The following is a 22,268-nucleotide window of genomic DNA, read 5'->3' on the forward strand; positions in this document are numbered from 1 at the left end:
ACTGTTTGTTTAGCCGACGTTTTCCGCACATTTCCCTACCGCTTTTCCCCTCTTCCGTGGCAGAGCTTTCCCGCAGGGAAAGCGCTGATAAATTGTGTAGCGACACTTTATCAATGGTTAGTGGGTTTGGTGGTGAAGTTACCCAGCAAAATTTCATTCCCCGTTAATGCCACAAATTATGATTATTGCTTAGTAATTTCACGGGAACTCCTTTTGCTCCTCTTGCTCCCTTTTTCGGGGTATTTTAATTTGGCCCAAAATATATATACGTAATCCCTGGCAGCAGCTGCGCATTTTCCTTTTTTTCCGAGTAAAATTTTTCGCATGAGGTTTCACTCAGTTAATTATAAGTTTGTGAATGCTTTGAATTTGTGAGTTTGGGCAAATATCCCTGAGATAAGGTAACTTTTCTGCCAACTTTAATGAGCTCTCGAAGTCCAAAGACAACAGTTCAATATTGAATATTCAATATTCAATTTGTCTGTAGCGTTTCATAAATATTTACCAGCTGTCTTCCTTTGTCTTTCGTTTCTTTGAATTGGTCTTGCCTGCCATAAAGTTACCCACTATAAAGTTTAGGCCATTTCTCTTCAAACTTTTTTGATTTTTCCTCAGGGCAGAGCATAAAGGAAGCCTGCAACATAAAAAGAAAACTAAAAGGAAAAGCGGGATGGAGCCGAAATCAAGCATAAAACAGCCGCTTCGTTACGCTAACGATTTTGGTATTACAAACACGTAGGCTGTATTTCAATTCCTTCTGCTTTACGATTTCATTCCCGGCTGTGTAAGTAAAAATAAATTAAAAACATAAATCCGTTGATGGCTTAGCTAAGGCGGAAACGGAAATGGTAAGGCACACACACTTTTTGCGGCCTGTCAACTAATTAAGAAATGGTGATGACTGGGCCCATTTCATTTCGTTATGTACTGGCCACGCCCTGTCGAAATTACCTGCGAATTGCGGAAATGTGCCGGAACAGGAACAGAGTACGGGGAGGGGACATAAATTGCCAATAAAGATGTCAACTCATGCAAAGTATAAGCCTAAACAAACAAAAGGAGAGAGGAGCGAGGAGCGAGGAGCGAGGAGCGAGGAGCGAGGAGCGAGAGGAACATGCTAAGTCCTGGCAAAGCTCCTTTTCGGATGCCTTTGCCTAATGTGAAATGCAAATAAGTCCCAGCCAGTGTGTTTGAGTTCAGCTCTTTCAAGAGACAAGCAATTAAACTCGACGCACACACATACTAGAGGAGGAAATAGGGATAAAGCCTACTCTAAGATGCTCTTTAAAGGATAATCAAGGAGTTGAGGAGAGGAAAATTAAAGGGAAATCAATGAGGAGGAAGAGCTTAAATGTTAATATCAAAGTTGGAAGTTATTATTATTGTATTTTCTAATGAATTAATTAATATCAATTAGTTAAGACATGTCAAGTAAAGTAATGACTGCTCTGAGAAGCTCTTTAAAGGATATTAAGGAACTTGAGTGCGGAAAATGTTGACAAAGCAAATGGGGAATATATTTTAAATACTTAAATCAAAGTTGTAAGTTGTTGAGATAAAGTTTACTGAAGACTTTTAAGGATTTTAAATATTATAATGCACTTTTAGACACTTCATGTCTTAGAATATTTATTTAAACATATGTACTACTAAAGGAAAATGTCTAAATTTAATAAAAATTTATATAATACAAAATTTAGTCCTTCTATATCTAAAAGCCCTGACAATTTCCCACATTCCCTGTACGATTAGAGTATAAAAATCCGATTTTCCTCGCACAAAGACTTGCAGCATTAGCGGCAGCTTAAGAAAGACTGCGGGTGCCTTTAAGGACATTCTGCGACATAAGCTTTATATCGTTTCTCTCAGTTTAATGTTGAAATTTGCATAATTTTAATTAAATTTTTTTGTTAACGATTCTTGAAGCGTTTTCAATTCTCCTTGCAAAAGGCGTGGCTCTGGCTGTCAGAAATGTCCTGTTAATGTTCAGCTAATTGAGAGCAAATAAGGTGTTTGTTCGTTCGTTCCAGGGAACAGGAACAGTCAATTTGATTTATTGGCCAAATGATTTACCAAGGAAACACGTATTCTGTTTACACTTGTGCCCTTCTCCTTCAAATATAGGGAGTGCCTGGTCACTTTCATGATGATGTTGCTGTGCGTGGCCGTTGTCGGTCTAATTAGCACAATACCTTCAACGGGGTGTGTCCTGGGCTGTGTCCTGTCGATAAGCCAGGACTAGGGCTAGGCGTTGGCCAAAAAGGTCTGTACAAGAGGGGTTAACAGGGATTCAATTAGCCAAGCGGAATAAACAAATTATTTCACTTAATATTAAGTGAATAAAATTAGCATAGAATTTGTATATGAATATTCATAAATTGTTTAGGTTTTCTGTTTGTTATTCTAGGCACAAAATAGTATTATGGAAATATATCAAAATAAGTTAGCCTATTAATATTTTTTTTTTAGATTTTTAAAGGGTTTATGGCTATTACAAATACAAACCTCTTTATTTTATGCTGAAATATATTCATATTCCCTCATGCCTCTAATAAAATCAATAACTATAAAATATTTTCACGCCAAGATATCGAGAGTCGTTAAATTTTACCAGGCAAAAAGGGCATTAAAATTCAAATTTAGCAGAACGTTCACAGTCCATTTCGCTTGGGAAGTGAGCCGTACCAATAACACGTATCCGCCACGTTGGACCAACGCATTAATTTCAATTTGGCGCAGCAAAGAGACCAGCCAAGGAGGTCCTGGCCTAAAAATACACTTTTTTTTTGGCAATGGCCTTGCCCACAAATATGAATAATAAGAGGGGGAAACGAGGGGAAGGGTTCCTGGCATATTTACACGAAAGAAATGCATAAAATTGGACACTGGGGTGGCATTAAAGCGTCGGACAAATGCCAGAAATGCGTGCCCGAATGATATTTAATATCTGTGTGAAGAAGAATGCTGGCGCCAAGAAAGAAATGTAGAAATTCTGCATAAGAGAAAGGGTGTGTATATATGTGTGTTTGTGTGCCATTAGTGCCCCATTTATGTGGCTGTGGTGGTGATGTGTGCGAGCGGGCCTAATGTCTGCGTGTCTGCCCTGTTAAAATGCCTTTTTAAAACAGGCGCGCAAAGCATTTTCTAAGCTCTGCAATTTGCGGCGCCTCCGCAACGGAAATGATAAATTGACATTTGTTAAAGGGGAGGATGGCAGCTGCTTCCGGTGTACGGGATACTTTCCCGTTTTGCTCCATTTTCCTCTACCCTATTTCCGCACTTGATCCCTGTGTAATATATTTCCATCCATCGTTCTCCGCTTCAGGTTTGCCTCGTTATTATTGTCACTGCTCTCTGTGTTTTTATGGTACAGCTTCCGCATTGACTGTTGATGCTACCCTTGGGATTTTAGGACATTCTTATGTGAGGATGTGTTCCGCGAAAGGATTTCGCTTATTGGAGTTGAGCTGCGGCTTCTCCTTATTGGAAATCCCTTTAGGAGAGTCTTATTTAAAGGTTTCCTAAGCTAGGTAATTTTTTGTTTAATTTACCTTATGGTTTTTTGTGGATTTTTGGTTTGTGTTTTTTGTTAGTTTTGTTGTCTTTAATTTGTAATATACCTGTAATATATTTATTTAAAGAATTTCCTAAGAAAGAATATTAATCTCTTAAAATAAACCCTAATAATAATAATAATTCATTTTCCTATATATTTTCCTTATCTTCTTTAAAATATAAGAAATTCTTATAATATTTTCTTGCTATATAAAAATCCTCCTTTTCCTTTAAGATAATTTCTGACATCTGAAATATATATTATTATAACTCTTATCTATTCATTTTTCTTTCCTATCTTTATAAATCTCTACTTTTTATATAAAACCCAAGACGTTTTCAATTTCTCTTTGGAAGTACACCAGAATTTGCTTACTTCAACTTTTTGTGGACTGGCTTATGAATTTATTATGTAGCAATTGATATGCCCACATTATTTATGATCCTTATCGGTGGAGTTTGACACAACGCCCTCGTATTGTCCTGGCTTTTGTCACGGGACTTAAATGTATGCGCATATAATTTGTATTTTTGTGCTTTTGCTACTGATACATATATTACAGGCAAATCGGGGCTTTTGAATAAACCAAAAACAGGGAAAGAATCCCCTCAGCTAGCTGTGAATAATTGGAAACGATTATTTGTTATTGTGTTTTATGGGCTGGAATGAAAAATCTTTAAAGCTGAATTTATGGAAGCTAAATTTGGATTGTTATTATTTAGCTTGACTCATCAAAATCAGGAAAATGACTATAATTCCAAGATAATGACTTATTTACCCCTCTACTGTTCCAAGTGATTTCCTATTTATGAAATTTCCTTATTAGGCCAAGGATACCGGAAATAGGCTGTTGTTAGTTATTTATAAAACTCAACAAAGTTCTTACCCCTCAAAGAACTAGTTTCAAGCACGCTTACTGAACCGAAAATATATTTCTATGTCTGCTCCACTTTTTGGAATTGAGTATATAGCGTACTGGCGTGTGTTTCTACTAATCAAGAGCACACAACATAAGGGCTAATTGCACAAAGCCAATGCCAGACAGTGCCCCCTGCTATATACTACCATCATTATTGTTCACAAATTCGAAATTCCATCCCCAAACCACGATCCAATGAAATGGCTCCGAGCAGCCAAACAGGCGACTAATGAAGTGCCATCCATTGTTATCCTCAAACACGATAATGGTTATTACGTACATGTGCATATATCCTATAATATATATATATTATACGGATAATGGCAAATTTAATTAAAAAAAACTGTGTGTTCTTCGCAGGGCAGGGTGTATATTTGTTGGGTGCCACATTACGTATACGTCATGTTTGAACAGTATTGACAGCTGAGAGGGCCGTGTTGCTTTCGCGCGGAAAATAAGTCAAAGCCACTTTCACATTCACATTCACATCGACGTTCCTTCGCAGCCGAGTTTCCTTGACAAACAAAGCGGAAATTGATTGTATTACCAGCAACAACAGCAGGAACAGGGGGTAACATTGTATGTTGAGGGCAGCAAAGCATAAAGTAGCAATCGAGCATACAAACACCAATACCACCATCACCATCATCGTCCTTATGCCAGGACAATAAACTTGGCGCCGCCAATTCCTATCCACCCTATCTCGCTAAATTCCTCATAAGCCTTTTCGGCGGGGCGCTCGTCCATAAATTGGGTCTACTTTTGCACGGTTGAATATTCACAAATTGATGCAAAATCCGATTGGTAGCCAAAGGACCTTGTAATCCCCATGAAAAACCTTGATGAGCTGATAAGTGCAGGTATATTTTTGGGCCAGGATTAGGCAGTTGTTAAAATGAGTTTAAAGCTAAATTTGGAGTTATTTAAGGTGGGTTTTTCTGGGATTAATTTTTTGGATAGGATAGAAAAGGTGACTTACCTTTCTTTGCTTTACTTGTTATTTTTCAAGTGTTTACATAAATTATCACTTATTAACATAGCATTCTTTATACTTCGTATTCCTTTATTTCTTCTATACTTTCTTATCAGGGTATTCCATAGTCTTATATCTACTTTTCCTTGACTTCTAAAAAGATATCGTGTCTGATGGCTCTTTTACTTATTTTTGTGCCTAGCCTTCTTTATACAATTAAGTTGATTATGTTTTTGTTGCTCGGCAAATTTGGGAATAATTGTGCTAGTCCCAAAAATAAAAAAAAGAAGGAAAGAAAAGGCGGAGGCAAGTTTCCCTGATTAAAAGTTTAGGGAAACAAGTTGAGACAGGCAGCCGTCTGTGCGATGTCTAACTTTGAGTAGACTTTACTTAGTCCTGTCAGAGTGCTCCCCAATGTGTGTGTGTGTGTGAGCCAGGACTTGTTCTTGTGCCGATGTGTTAGTGCCTTGTCATTTGCCAGCCTTGCCTCATAATGCTTTTATGTTTCGAGCCCGGCGGCCTGCACAGGGAAATGAAAACTGCTGGAGCCAAGCTAATTCCATAATGAATTTCTCAAGTCTGGCCAAGGGGCGAAATGTTGGTGCTTCTGCTGTTTGTTCTCTCTGTGCTCTATGTGAACGATTATATAATTTATATACACATAATCGATATTGTTTCCAAATTTATTGGCTGCCTACTTCTGGGAGGGAGTAATGACGTTTCAGTTTCAGCCAACAAAACTTATTTTCGGGGATTGAATGGCAACTAAACGGAAAAGTTTGTATATGGCCCAAAGCAAAGGATATCCTATTTGTGGCCTAATCTGCTTTGGTTAAAGCTCTTAATGGCCAGGGAATAGCCATTAATGTTTGAAGAATTAAAGAGCTAGTTATAAAGTTAAATATTTCTTTTCAACTTATCTTAAAGTTTAACGATTTTCCCATAAAAACTAAAGTGCATTCAGCGCATCTAGAAGTTTTTTTTAATACAGGAAACAATTCATATATTTCAGTGAGACAAAGGACTCTTATCAAAGACTTTATCTCTTCTCAGGTATTCAAATTTTATTGCGTACTCTGAAGCATACTTATCCCCCGAGTTCAACTTTGGCCAAACTCCACTTGGCAAATTTTTTATGCCATAACTTTGGCCGGAAATGGCACTTCACAGGCAAAGGAATAGGGAAATATATATACAAATACAAAAGACAAACCTAGACACATTGTAGTGGCTTGATTCAAGAGCTAGCATTTCATTTTGGGGGTAAAAGTTTTGCTTTTCTTAAATAAGGCACAACTTTTCGCTATTCCAGCACTCTTTATGGCTATTTATATGATTAAAAAGTTGTGTGTGCAGGAAATTAGCTGAAAATTTATGATATTGCCAGGGCGTTAATGGTGGAGGGTTCCAGGGGGAAGTTCAGTGACAAAAGGCACTTGAAACATGCCTAAGGACGTCAAGCGGAGGCGGTGGCGGTGTGCGTGTTGCGGTGAAATTGACTTGTATAAACAAATATTGCGTATACGCAGCGTTTTCATTTATGATACATTTACGATTGCGTGTGTCTTGTCCATGTGAATTGTGAATGTGCAACTGCTCTCAACTCCCCCGCTTCTAGAACACATTTAATTCAACCACTTCATTATCCTCTTCTTCTGATTGCATCATTTTACATAATTATTATATATAATATCCAAATATATATTAATTGCTTTTCTTCTGTATTTATCTCTGTACACCAACACACATGACTTTTTTGATAAATGATACCCAAAAATAAAAAATTAAACCCAATTATGATGAAGAACCGGAAGTGGAGATACACATACCACATCACCATCATCATCATGGCAGCAAAAAGATCCGTCGAAATCCATTGAAAAACTTGGATCTCGACTTTAAATTCGATGTGAATTCGTTTTAGCCAACAACAAAGCCCTCAACCGGTGTGTGATTAACCAAAAGATATATCCTAGAATGCCTTGCCATAATGGTTTCTATATAGCCTGGGCAATTGGCGGATATACGAGATATCTTTTTTAGCTAGAGATTACTATATATGCTAACTGTGTGTCGCTGTTGTTGTTAATTGTTGTTGATGTTGTTGATATTGTTAATGAAATTGTTGGTGTTAATACTAATCTCAAAGTGTAGTCGAGAAATAGGCAGAAGATGCACGTTTTTAAACTGTTTTTTCCCTAGATTTTTCCTAACAAACTCGTTATAAATTAGCATAAACTTTAATTGGCATGTTTTCTCTCTTCTCTAAACTAAAGATTTTCTAAAACTTCAAATCTAACATTTGTAGCTGGCAACAATTTTTCTAAACAACCATAAAAAGCTTTTCTTAAAGCTTTATGCTATAAATTTTCATTCCTTACTAACCAAAATTTCCCTTTATAAGCATCCATAAAATCCCTTTATTAGAAAGTTGACCGTTACTTGTGATTTCTTTGTGTGTTTCAGTTACACTTCCTACTTTATTTTTCACTGATTTCAATTGAATTTTTTATTTATTTTCAGGTAACTATTGGCATTTAACAATTTACCAAACGCAACAGCTTATTTGCAACACCAACAGGTATTTAATATAAAACAAATTTGACTGCATTGAGCTTTAAGGAATATAAAATACAGGGAAATTATGGAAAATCTGAGGGAATAAGCTTTGCTAGAATTTTCCCCAAATGAAAAGCTAAAAGCTCAGTGAACTTCACTCAAGGTGTTGGCGATTAATTTCCCACTCATTTCCCGCCACGATGAGACCTACATTTTCATATTTTTTTTTTCGTGGTCCGCTTAACAGTGGCCCAAAGAACAACACAACGACATCGGGATGCGATGTTCGGCTAAAAGCCGAACGGTTAACAGGGCCAAAAGCAGCACGTTTTTAACCAAACCCACAGGGCCAAACGAGGCCAGTTTCACAAATCAAGCGGAGCGTTCGGTTCGATAGGTTGCCCCTAAAGAAAGCCAGTCGGAAGTCCTCAAAAGTGTCCCTTTCACACACAGAAACAGAGAGAGAGAAAAGGGAAAGTGCGCGCGAATTTAAATATTTATAGAGTGTGAGGCAAACTATCGGTTGGTCCTCTGTGCTGAGACATTTTCGAAGAGCAGCTAAGGTATTTATTATCACAATTTTTTCACTATAAAGAACATAAAATATATATAATATATTTATGCTTAATATTTATAATAACTCTTCAACTGCAGTTGATTTTACGGCTTGCAGGATACCTTCTGCTAGTAATAGAAATACTCCTTGGTTCTTTTAGTTGGGTAACATCTCAGTTCTGATTCCTTCCTGGTGACGCACACCATTCTGTCCGTGCCCATGAATAAATAAAACTTTTTGTGTGTGTTTCCTTCCTCACACCGAGTTGCCCCCTAAGTTTCCTATTTTTAACATAAAAATAACATAAAATCTGCCTGTGCTGGGCTCTGCAATTTTTTCTTCCTTCTCCTTGTAGTTGGTTTTGAAGTGTCATCAGTGGCGGAGAACGACTTAGTTTGATATTGATTTGGTATTTTTATCTTTATCACAGCTATTTGCATCTAATCAGCTTAAAATTGACGCCCAAACTTGGCATATTTGATTTTATTATTACGTACATCGGCATACGATGGTAATTATGGGTTTCCTTCAATGTCCTGGAATGAAATATTTATTCCGATTACATTTCTTTATTTTTTTTCTGTGACCTTATTCGCTTTGTCATATATTTCATTCGGGTTTTCTTTTTTGTCGGTGGGTTCTTAATGATTGAGTGTTGATGTTGTTGGGTGAAGTTTTTCTTTTTCAGTTCCATTTTTTTTTTTTGAGCCGAGAGCTCTTTTAGCGTCCAATTTAATTAAGTGGCATTAAAGTAGGCGCCAGAAGGGATCAGGAAAAGCGCAGGAGAATGGTGGTGGATTAACAAGGGCAATGGTGAAGGCAAAAGGCTTTTCCTGTTTTTTGTTAATATAATATATATACGTAAGGGATCATTAACCCGAGATATTTGTTTAAAAAAGGAGTCAACGGAAGGGAACTAAAGTTAATCTAAAGGGTATTGTAATGAGGCGTAATTTTCGCTTAATTAAACACTGTTACAATAAATATATTCCGAAATTTCTGGGTTGGTTCTATAAATTTATCATTTTATGTATAACCAGAACAATTTTTAATAAACTAAAAATATATTTACTAATATTCCTACATTAATTATTTCTGGTAAATTAAAGAAAACTTTTTTATGAGTATATTATCATACAATTTAAATAGTATTAATATTAATATTATATGTAACTTATACAAATTTAATCAATTTTGGTAAGAACATAAACTTTAATAGTCCTTTCAAAAATATAAGAATTTATTAAATATTGCACAATAGTAAAGTAAAGACTTCGTGCTTAAAAATATTATTATAGTTTTATATATACATACATTTTTCCATTTTAATTATAAATTGTTAAGATTATAAAACATTAAAAGCTTTCAGAAAATAAAAGAAAAGAGAAGAAAAATATTAAAATACCTGAAAAATATTACAGGATTAAGTAAAGTTCTTAAATGATAATAAACTTGTAATAGTAGGATCCTTACAGATAGGGTTTCATAAATTCCATTTAATTATTCCTGAAAACAATGTTTCACAAAGCTAACCAGCAGCAAACATAAATTCCTTTCATACTTTCAATATAATATTGTGTGACACAAAATAAAAATTCCAAAGCGAAATTCCTTCATGCACTTGTATAGATATATATTTATATGTATATATATTTTTTTGTGTCAAACTAAGCCAAAGTTATTCGAAATACTTGCCCCCCGAAGCCATCATATCCTGGGGCTCATCTGGTCCTCTTTCTCTTCCGTGCATCAGCTGTCCAAAGTTTTTGGCGAAAGGAATTTCATTAATGTCTTCTACTTTGTGCCCCCGAAAAAGAATTTGTTTCAAAGCGCGACAAAAGCAAGAATTAAATATTCAATTTCAGCCGCGGCACAGAAATTGTCCTGGGCTAAAGTTCGTCACACCCGGAGGTATGTGCCGTACTATATGGCTTTCCCGGCGGAGTGCAAACAAACATGCCACATGCAACACGAGCTGAGCGAAAAAAAAACAGAGAAAACAAAAAGCGGAACTGGGAACTCTGCGGATGACACATGACCTACAACGTTTTGTTATTCCGCCAAAGGTTCAGTTCGCAGGTCTCTTTATATATATTCTTTTTTTTGTGTTCTCTGTTTCACTTTTTATTATTCGGTGAAATATTTTTATGACTTGCTTTACGTGAGCTTCAGAGCCTTGTCAAGGATATATGGCTAATGCCGTGCCGCCTCTTTGGCCAATCAATCATTGGCAAGTCCCGCTTAGCGCATAATTTGAAATATAAACGAAAACGAAACAAAACGAGGGAGGCGTTATGCAAATGCAAACACGACAGAGGTATTCCTTTTTCTTTTATTTAGTAAATCTTATTTGGAAATAAAATTAAACAAATGTGATGAATGGCAAGGCACACGAGCGGGGAAATATTTTGAAGAAAATAGATGTATATCTTTCTTGCCAGAAAAGGTTATTAAATGTGGTTTTTACAAAAAGAGATAACATTTATTTATGAAGCTAATGATTTATTGCGCTTATTTTTAATGGTTAAATAAGAAGAATTACAGGAAATAAATAAAGAAGAATTCAGTTCTTATTAATACGTAAGAAAGTACTGCAGTTAATATTATCTTTAAAGCTAACTTTATATACAAGAACCCCTTTGTTTATTTTATTTTCTCTGCCGAAACCATTAATATCTTTGGTTAATATTTATGTTCCGCTCGGAACCGGAACTCCCATCATCTTGCAAGTTAATTTTTATGATCGAAATTAATGAGTTTCCTTTAAGCTCGAGTTGCCCGTATGACATGTTATCATCATCACCATTATTGTCTGAGAATATATGCTGAAGTGTGTACTTTTCAAACAATGTTTTATCTTGCCACATGACTGCTCAATATTTTTGCAATGACAATACCAAAAAAAAAAAAAATGTATATAAAAACCCCCAGCCCCTGCTTATACAGAGTTTTGTGTTTGGTAACTTTAATTTGTTATAATCCCCGAGGCTAGAGGGGACTTGAGGGTTGGCTGTGGGATCTCGGAGGCATTTTAAACAATCTGGCATACAGGACATCCTCACACTGCCAGAGAGTTATCAATTTCACAAAAGAAATCATTCAGGCGCATAACAACAATACACACAGAAAGAGGGAGAGAGAGAGACAAGGAGGAAAATGTCCTGGCAGAGCAGAACATTTCATATTGAGTGTGTGTGTGTGGTATATACTCCTCCCCCTTGATACCCTGTTTATACAAATGTCAGGGAGCCCTTCATGCAGATACAGTGCTAACCAACAAATTGGAAACGTGTTTCCCCGTCTGTTGACACTGACTTTGACTTTTGTGTTTTGCGCATTCAGCTGGGCGGTAATTCAATTTCAGATATACACCTGGCATTTTGCGGCACACCTTTGTCAATTCTCATGTCTGTGGCTACACACACACACACACACACACTCTGTTATTTTCAAATCAATAGCTAGGCCCAGGACCTGGCCACAACTCGTCAAATTATAATGTAAAACTAGTCCAAGTCTCGTGACATATTATGCCACCCCCTCTCCGTGTTGGTAGCCACATAATTAATGCCATTGGCAAACAGTTATTTTCCTGGCCAACTCGACCGCTTTTGGCCCCCTTCGTGTTTGCTCGTCAATCAGCGCGTTAAATTGTCGCCTCGCCAACTTGCGTCGCTCATACGCCGTGTATTCCTCGTCCTGCAAAACGCAAACTTTTCGTTCTAGGTCTCGAGATCGAGCTCGAGGTCTGTGTTGACTTTGCATCTTTAATGGTTAGTTGGGCTCAAAAGCCAAACCAAACCCCTGGGGGCTTTGCAACGCATAAATTTGACTTACACTCGAGAGTTTGAGCATAGTTTTGGCCGCGTTTCTATGATGATAGAGTGTTTAATTAGAGTTAACCAACCGATTTGCGTCAAGGGAAATAGTTAAGGGTTGAGTTTGGATTCTCACTTTATGAGTAAATGAACTATTGGAAAACAAGGATTGTTGAGAAAATTAAATCGGGCTTAAAGGGGAGTTGGTAAAGTTTACTTGGCCATAGTTTGTGGTTTTATTAGGCCACAATACATAACTGAAATGAAAGCGGTAAATGAGTATACATATAAAGCAGGATTTAATCCGACTTGTTAAATGGTTTTTAGCTTATAGTTAAAGTTTAGACATAGTTTATGTCCTTATAAAATCCCAAGCAATTTAAAATGAATCCTTATATAAGTATATATCCAAGTCCTTGGTAAAGTTCATATCTATTTTCAACCTGAGCCCAAAAAAAGTCCATCACTTAGCTGGCTGCCCAAAGTGGTCCTTCTATTAATAAACCCATGACAGGACGCCTCGGCAGGCCCATTGTCCTGCAATTTAGTGGCGCACTTTTCACGGCACGCATTTGCCAGCTGGTGTTGGCCAGCTCAGTGTTGGCCATTTGTCTAACTGCTGCGACACCGTATTCAATTAAATATTGAAAGACGTGGCTAATAAATTACCCAATGTCGAAGAGAGGCCCACTCTGCGTGTCCGATCCGTACAATGTGAATTATTCAGTCGGTGCTCATAAATATAGCCCACATTAGGGGCAAATCGTTATAGATCTACAAATTGCCTAAATATTTAATAGCAATGGGTCTGGGATCCCTCCGAATGAATGTGGAACGAAAAGATTTATACGCCCCGTTGACAAGGCTCACGCACGTGTTTGGGTTTCGATTTTCTTGGCGCGGAGTTGGAAGTTGGAAAGGGAAATCACTCTGTTTGCTCGGCCACATCATAATTCATTTGTTTCGTCCCCCCCAGAACAATGAGGCCTGAAAATGTAATTTCCTAAATCAGGCACAGGTCCATTGTCTGGCTAAAATTCAAATTCAGAATCAGAGGTGGAGACGGAGATGGATCTGCTTTCATGCCTCCTGATTCGCAGTCAATAAAATCAAATTTATTTCAGTAAGGGATTTTCGGTCATTAAATGGAATTTGTATTCCGGGACTTTTCCTGGCGCTGCTCCATTAATTCACTTCGGTTCAGGGGCAGGAAATTGAAAGCGCTGAAGTGTGTGTAACATTGAGGGGAAAAAGGTATCTCAGAGTTTGAAATGTATCTGTGTATCGGTATCTCGGTTTTGGGGGATATTAAGTAGGTGTGTGTGAGGCTACACAGGAGATTTTCAAATGTGAAATGTGGCAGATAAGATACTAACCTTTATCCGCTTGTTTTATTTATCCTAAGGTAAGTTATTTCCATCAATTATTTTTGGGCTATATTTAGGCAGATTTGAAGTCATTATTTATGGGATATTTTTGGCAACTTGATAGGGCTTTCTGTGTGGGCAAGATAAGCTGCCTAAAGGTCAAGCATAGCTCCTGCAGCTTTGCAATTTTCCTGGGAAATTCGTTTAAGGCGGTTCATATTTCTTCTGATTTATTTTGTTCATGCTGTTTATAGTTTTCCTGATAAATTATTGTAAAGCCATGTATACGTTTCGTGGAAAAACCAGAGGTTATTAATAAATACAACTTAAAATACTATTAAAATACTCCCAAAGAATGCAAAGTCAAGCACTTATTTTTCTTCCAATCAAAATATTTAACACCTAACAAATAAACCCCAAAGTGACCATTTAGCACCATTATTAGGCAACTACTTTGCTCCTCTATAAGCCATTATAGCAGAAAATATTCTTCAGCTTTTTAATAAATCTCTTCCTTGGCCAGATTATCCCTTGAAGGTCCTCCATCTTCGGCATGCACTCTCCATATTTCTTGCAAGACACTCTGTCAAGACTTTTTGACTTTTTTCCTTAACAACATTGACTGGAGCCCGGCAGTCAACACAAACAGCAGCCACTAAACTATATAGTATATGTATAATGTATTGGCAAAGTTCAAAGTATGCAAAGTCAGTGGCAAAGTTGCCTTGCCGTTGCTTCAGTCTCTTTCTCATTCTGTGAGTGGCTGCCACAGTAACCGACTGACAGCAACCTTGTTATGGCCAAGAAGTCACCACCCCCATTTCCCCCCCAATTTCACCCACTTATGGCCAAAAGGAAACTAAGATCAGATGACGCCGCAAAAGCTTTGGAGGGTATGAGGTTTTGCCATTTGATATAGTTAGTTGGGACAGGCCAGGAACAGTCCGTCACAAGCTCGATACATACGATATGGATATGGGTTTGGGTCCTGGTCTGGGTCCTGGCCTGGGTCCTGGTCCTCCCTTCGTCAGACAGCCAGTCGAGCATGTATTTCCTTCCTTTTCTGCGCTGCAGCGCAGAATTTCCGTTCCAATGCACCCTGATTGAAAGTCTTACGTGCTGCTGGATGTGTGCTCTTGTATTTGGGTATTGGTATTGGTAATGGCACGAGTCCTGTCACTGCCTTTGGAAGGACCTCCACGCCAAAGAGCCACTCGACTGTGTCGTATTTTTTTTGCAATTTTAATGTGCAATGACGTAGATGCAAGCGGCGATAATGTCGCAACGCCCCCATTTTTCGATAAGGCGGCGAAGCTCGAATAAAAATTTACAAGCAGAAAGGGAAAGTGGGAATAGGTGAGGAAAATAAAATTGTAACGACTAGGCATATATCCTTGAAATAAAAATCACTCAGAAGCTTATAAAATGGGGAAGAAGTCGTTTGCGACCCTATAATTCATATATATTATTGATCAGCATTACCAGCAGAATCGATCTAGCCATGTCCGGTAGGAAAAAATATTTTCGAAATTTTTTCAACATTTTTCAGGATTTAAATTTTAACAATTGTCAGAAAAAATTAACAAAAAATTTACTTTTTTAAATTTAAAAACTTGGTTTGCAGGTTTGTTAGCACTATAAAAACTAGCATAGAAAAGTTAACCGATTTGAAATTAATGTAGTTTTGACTGAGTTATGATATTTCGAAAACTATGATTTACCCAAAAAATGTGCATATAAAATATATACTTAATACACTTAGAATACACATATTTTAGGTTTTCTAGGTGGTAAACCAATGTTTGTTATTTTATATTAATTTGTATATTACCAGTAATAAATTCTAATATATACTACAATCTTATTATATTATTTTATTTATATTTTTTTCTATAATCTATAGTTTTAATCTAAAAATCGTATTTCTTTTCTATAATATCCCCTAATTTTCTTCCTCTGTATAGATAAAAACTATAAAACCCTAACAAGTCATGTCATAACTAGAAATACCCAAACGATCGGAGGCACTCCAGGTCTCTCATCGGCCATCCAATTGAATGGTTGGAAAATGCCCCCTCATCCTCGAATCGAGTGCATTAAGTGTGTCATTCTGGGAGGACCTCCGCCTCCGCATCCTTCTCCTTCCTCTACTCATGGCGAAACCCTTTGTGGCACGTCGCAACAGTGCGCTGACAATGCAACTGTCCACGTGGCCCTTCAAGCAAGACAATGCGAGACAAAACGCTTTTCAGTGCCTTTGGCCTTTGTTAATCGGTTCCCGAGAGCTTTTCGAGAACGAGTTCTCGAGTATCTAATTAAACCGAGCGCTCTACTTAGACGCTATCAAATGTATCTTTCGCTTTTAAGAAGCAAGACCTCAAGGCTGGAATGGTTTTTCGTGAAATTGCTTTGCGCTTTAATTGGATTGGTTGTGTTTGTCCAGGGCGAAGGCGAAAGAGGGGGAAACCCCAACGCTAGGGGGAAGGGGGAGGGAAGGTCCAAAGGGCCGTGGCCCAAGGTCCTGTAAATACGAGAATTTACCACCTTCGCTTGGATTTCTTCTCGCATTTATTTGCTTTACGGCATGTTTGTGCTCATAACTGTAAATCCGTTTTTATTATCCGCTTTTAAATTGCGAGGCGGAGAGCGGCAAGAGGAGTGGGTGGGTGGGTTTCGGCTGAAGGACGAGGCCATGGACCGGTCCAAGAGCTTCAGGCCAAATGGTCGCGAGCGAGTCCTTTTTGCGCATACTTCTCGTTGTTGTTATTTGCCCTTCCGCTACGGGAATTGTTTGGGCTACAAATTCGACGCTCACTATTCTGGCTTTTTGCATATTTATATATATATATATATAAATATATATATATGTATGTAAAGTTATATATATAAATATATAAAAGCCAGGAGTTTTTCCCTTTCTTGCTAGCATCACGTCATCGCAATTTGGAGTATTCCTTTTGTTGTTCTTCCTGACTTTTACAACACAAACTATTGGGGTGCAGCATTCCTTCTTAATATGAAATATGTGGTTTTGGTGGAAGGAAATCATACTGAAGGTCCTTGATTTATGACTGAGATTGGAGCCAGAGGAATTCCCTTTAATTGGAAGGAATTCAGCTAGGAACTTGGCTTGAAAAAAACACTTTGAAATAATCGTATATTTTGTTGTTGATTTACAGAGCAATTTATCATTCCAAAAGTCAGGGAAATTCTTGTTTTAAAAATATAATTCCCTTGAAATTAATTGAAACAAATGAAAGTAGAAATTGCAATTAGAAGGAAGACCTACATATTCTAGGAAATCCTTAAAGGATATTTGATTTGAAGTACAACCAATTAAAGTCATTCCAATTGCTGTGCTCCTCGTTTGTACATAATTCCTGGAACTCATACAATTTCATGCTCAATAAATCGGAAATCGTATTTCCCATTAAAATTAATCTCCATCTCACTTAGCTCAAGCCTGAGTCGGTTTTAATCTCTTATCCTTGTGAGTGTATGTGTCAACATCTTCATGTTTTTTGCTGTTTTGCTGTTCGCATTTATAATTAAACCATAGCCGGGAGCTGCACTTTCTCATTACAACACACTCACTCACAAGAAACGCCTCTAGGGCACCGGTGAAAAATTGTTGTTTTTTTGGGGTAAACACAGACAGAAGAGACCAAGTTTCGGTTACCTGGCCAAAACTGAGAGATCCAACCAAAACCAGAGCTGCTGCTGCTCGGGGGCTTTAATTGATTTTAATATTTAATTGCGACAACATTGAAATGCAAATTTGCTCAGTGAGTTTCGAGCATAAAATCAATTTGGCAAACTGCATAAGAGGAAGGAAGGAAGATGCATTCAAATAAATTTCAAATAAGCTTGTTCCTCCATTCGACATGTGCTACTTTATCTCTGTATATATATATCTGCCATATCGTATGTCTTGGCAGATTCCCTTCCATTCCCCTCCGTGATTATTTTTAAATTGGCAATTTTGGAAGGTTTCCCCGCTCTTTCGCCAATAAACAAACTCTGTTGTCACTTTGCAAACATTTCTGAGTGACAAACAATTCGGTAAGCTGCTTTTCAGCTCAGCTCAGCTGCTTTTCCTCCCACTGTTGACTCTTAGCCACAAAGCAAAAAATATATAAAAAAACACACACGTATAAATACAAATTCCAGCCGGCTTAGAGCTTTCCACTCAACAGCTGCTAAAATTTAAGTCTTTTGAGCCCATTTCAGGGCTCATATTTGCTGGGCTCTTGAAAAATCACACCCTTGTTGGCTAATCAACTAGACAAGAGGCAATGGATTATTTCAGCTGGTAGTAATTTGTTAAGAGATTTGTGAGAAAAGGGTAGAAACCAACATCTTTATTCTTTCCTAAATATAAAATAACATTTAGATCTTTAAGATTTGATTAGGAGAAGCATTTCTTGCAAACTTTTTAATGTACTGTTTTGTCTAATAATTTATACATTAAACTTTAGTTCTTTTCTCTATTTTTCTCTCTGTGTGTTAATCTCGTTGCCTGGTTTTTAGTCTCCAGATCATCGTTAAAGCTGGTCGCTTTATAGTCGACCAGCGACTGGCTGTGGGAGTTGTTAGTGTTGTCTATTGATGAGCTTGTTGTTCTTCCATTTCCTCGGCAGCTACAAGCACCAAAATGCCACAAAATGACACTGGAGACTGAGCGTCTCCTTTTCACTCAATGTTTACATTTGCATGTTTGCATTGGACTACACACGCAGAGACCCCACCATTCCATACCATACCATCCTATATACTATATAGATATAGATGGGTAGGGAGTCCCATACTATATCCTGTTATGAATCTTTTGGGGCAGCCACCAGTTAATTTAATTCTGTTTTCCATGTCCCCCTCACGTTGTCTAATTGAGTGGTTGGGTTGGTCAAGCTTTTCTTTTTGCGGCTGACGGGGCAAATGGAAGTGAAATGTCTAGTCCACTTGGCTAAGTTCTCCTTGGGGGAGTCCCCAGGAAAAACAAACATACACACATGACATGATACTTAATTTGACTTAGCCAGGGCTTCGTGTCATTTATTCTGTGACACTGACAGCGGTATTAGCTCAATTGAGATTGGAGGACAGCTGGATGGTCTATCGAATTATGTGAGTGTGTATATAATGCCAAATGGGTTTAGGACTCGCATGTGATGCAATAAATAATATTCTTGGCTTAGAAGCATTTATGAATAATAAAATATTAATGGACAATTGTAAAAATATTACCCATCATGTTGGGGGTTAAGAACAAGTTGTAGTAAATTAATTTTTACAGCATTTTACTATGCCTTCATGAGTTATAATAATATTTTACTATACATAACAATAAAGATTTTTATGGTTTACATTTTAAAAGATGCTTAAAAGTGTTCACATAAACAAGTACAATTTAGAAGTAACTCTTTCCATTTAAAATATGCAAAACCTTGCTTTCTTTATTCCCATTATTTTTCCCATTTATTTGGAACCCCAATTGTATGATTTTTTGCCATCATCAATTATTTATCTAATTTTCCACTTGGAAACCGCCAAACTCCTTTTGACATTTATCCTACCCTCCTGTCAGATGAAACTCAAATTCTGACTGTACTTCTGACAGTTTTGTTAATTTTAACTGACATTTAAATGCGCACACGTACAAAATATGCTCTTGCATAACCATAACAATAACCATCTCACTTAAGCACAAACAAAAGGTGACAGCGCCATAAACAAAAATGCCAACAATAAAGCAACACAAAAAGTGTGGCTGAAATCCTGGCAACGGGCACAAGTTTAAGTATAAATTACGACAATAAATATAACAGAAAATACAAAAAAAATAATAATAACAGAAAACAAAACAAAAGGCAACAATAACGATGCGAAACACTTTTCACAACTACAGCAATAACAAACAAACAATGGCAGTCAATAGCTCACGCATCACCAACAAACCCAAAAAAAGAAAAACCCCCAGAAAAGGCCAACGGAAAAGCGCGCTGCTCGGCAAAATAATGAAAGTGAAAATGAAAATGGCAAGGCAGGAAAAAGTAAAAGATTTCCTCGTAAGCATGACGCTTTGTTAAGTTTTTTAATGGTCTCCTTTTTTTTGCACACACACAGGTATATAGAAGGTGAAAATAAATTTTTCGCATGTCAGACTGCAATTAATTTTCAAACTTGCCAAAAGGAAACAGCCTTAATAATAATATTTAATACAAATATCATTCTCGGAAAGCATTTTATGCTTTAATGAGCTACACATGCTTCAGGGAATGAATTATGGGTAAAATAAGAAATAAGAAATCAGTTATTTAGGATACAACAGATATGCTTTAAATTGAAATGGAAATTATCTTTGTATCATAAATTGTTTATATAACTTTCTGATAAAATCAGAACCTCTTCGAACGGCTTTTCATATTTTGTAACCCCTTTTAAAGCTTCCCCATATAATCATAAACTAAAAGTAAAATGTGCTATATATTCTGTACCTGCCATCCACGATTAGTAGTACTCAACTCAATGACCCCGACGTGGTCGAGCATCAAAAGCCTTGGAAATTATTGGACCTCTGACCGGGAGGGTCGGGCAGCAAATTGCCATTTGGCATGCTAGCAAAAGGCAGTTAGCAACCTGAACTTTGGCCTTTTTGCAGGAGAAGGGAAAAGGATCCGAACCCTTTGCACTTGCACTCCACTCTGGTTTTTTATGGTCCGGGGAAGCTTGTTGCTCTCCGCGTCATCGACGTAATAAGTTTTAACTGGAGATTGTCCTGCACAAAGGGAGGATAGTGCAGGGGCCACTGGGTTTGGTTTCTTCTTTATTAATAAAAATGCAACTTTTGAAGGTCCCTGGCCGAAAACTCTTTCTGTCTCTGCGGTCGGTTAGTTGGGAAATTGAATATGTGGAAAATGGAGGCAAATGGCAAACGGAAAAATGAGAAATGGTAGCGGAACGTTCATATATATGTACACTTATTTTTTGTAGCATAGTTTTGTGGGCAAAAAACTTTTTGTGCTGCGTTAGCGCGCGCTTTCAATGTTTTAATTTTGTTTCCCCCAAAAGTTGATGGCGAATTTTGAGTAACATTTTAATAATAAATATTGCACACGTGGCAAGTTTTTGGTAGAGTTAAGTAAACTAGGGAAGCACGCGTGGAGTGTTTTTATTCTCGTTTTTAAATATATACCGGAAATATGCTAATGGAAGAGGTGAAGGCAAGCCCACCCTAGCTCTTCCGGTTTGGTATAGAAAACACTTAGCTTTAGAAGATATTTTATGTTAGTTCTACAAATTGTTTCAAGTTTTTCTGGAAATTTATTAAGTGATTTCTCAGGAGTTGAGGGGAAAAAGTGGAAAACCTGTCTTGATTGTGTTTAATTCTGAGGCCATGCCTTATACAAACTTTGGCTATAAATCCTTTTTTTGCAAGACAAAGTTTTTTTCAAATCAAAACTTTGGCTTAATTGAATTTCTAACTTGACTTATCTCCACCGCAACTAATTGCATTTATAATCAGCGATTTTTCATTCCAATTAAGACTTTCTATATGGTATGCTTAACTAAATGCATATTTATTCAAATACATATTTATTCAAAATACATATTTATTCAAATACATATTTATTTTGAAATATTTAATCATCGCCAAACAGTTTGTTCTGTAAATAGTTGAATGAATTTCTTTGGTCGCACGTAGGCAAATTGTCAACAAATGGAATTATTTATTTTTTATTCTCTAAAGTGGAACGTGACCAGCTTATGGCTCATCTCCCAATTCCCAGATGGGACTTGGGCTCAATGGTGTCACCAGCTCTTGCCTTTTCTTTTCTTTTTGTGACCTTTATAATTTTCTAGGCTGCGCCATCTTGCATATAAAATAGTTAAAGTTTTCATTTGTTTTTTGATCCCCTGAAAAGGGGCCTACGGTTCGTATGCGCAACTTTAAAAATGTTAAAAAATATGAGCAAACATACGGCATAAATCCTGCTGCAACAATATAATAAAAAATACAATTTATAACCAATCCAATGGTAAATAATTGCCTGGACATGAAATTTTAATTATTTTTTCTTGGGACTTATATTAAAAAAATATATAACAAAAATCAATTAAGTCAGATAATTCATGTGAAAGGGGTTTTTCCTAGATAACAGGCAGAGGAGCAATCAAATTGAATTTGAAGCATGAATTGAGCATAAAAACGAAAATATAATTTATAATAGATATAAATGAATTATATTTGCAATGTTTCGAATTTTTAAATTGCTTTTTATGGCCGAGCATTCACATGAATTATACTTTTGCCTCCATAAACCTTTTCCTGAATGGCCAAGAGACGAGAGAGCGATATCCAGAGTTGTGGTTTTGCCTGGGTTTAATTATGCAAAGCCTGTTCATTATGGCCGATCTGATTGTGAGTGTGCCAGTGAGCCAGTGTTGGTAAGTCACATTTAATTCAGATAAGAGCCTGTAATTTATGGCACATTCTGATACATTCCCGTTGACCCTCGGGCT

The 22,268-nt window shown here is 37.0% G+C and overlaps 2 protein-coding genes across 3 annotated transcripts in view; both read left to right on the plus strand.

Moving 5' to 3' along the window:
- Nucleotides 1-22,268, plus strand: part of LOC110177681 (U6 small nuclear RNA (adenine-(43)-N(6))-methyltransferase) — a 40,045-nt gene that overhangs the window by 13,775 nt on the left and 4,002 nt on the right. The window lies entirely within an intron of this gene.
- igl (IQ calmodulin-binding domain containing protein igloo) overlaps nt 1-22,268 on the plus strand; it is a 38,158-nt gene that overhangs the window by 2,890 nt on the left and 13,000 nt on the right. Inside the window, exon 1 of one of the 2 annotated variants that reach the window (XM_020944503.2) lies at nt 8,384-8,570. The exons of the other annotated variant lie outside the window; for it this stretch is intronic. The gene's annotated coding sequence lies outside the window, so the exon portion shown is untranslated. Of the gene's footprint in view, nt 1-8,383; nt 8,571-22,268 lie in introns of those variants that run through there. 2 annotated transcript variants of the gene reach the window in all.

The sequence above is a fragment of the Drosophila serrata genome, unplaced genomic scaffold (assembly GCF_035046125.1).
Source record: "Drosophila serrata isolate PLE 108 unplaced genomic scaffold, ASM3504612v1 contig_165, whole genome shotgun sequence".
Lineage (NCBI taxonomy): Eukaryota > Metazoa > Arthropoda > Insecta > Diptera > Drosophilidae > Drosophila > Drosophila serrata.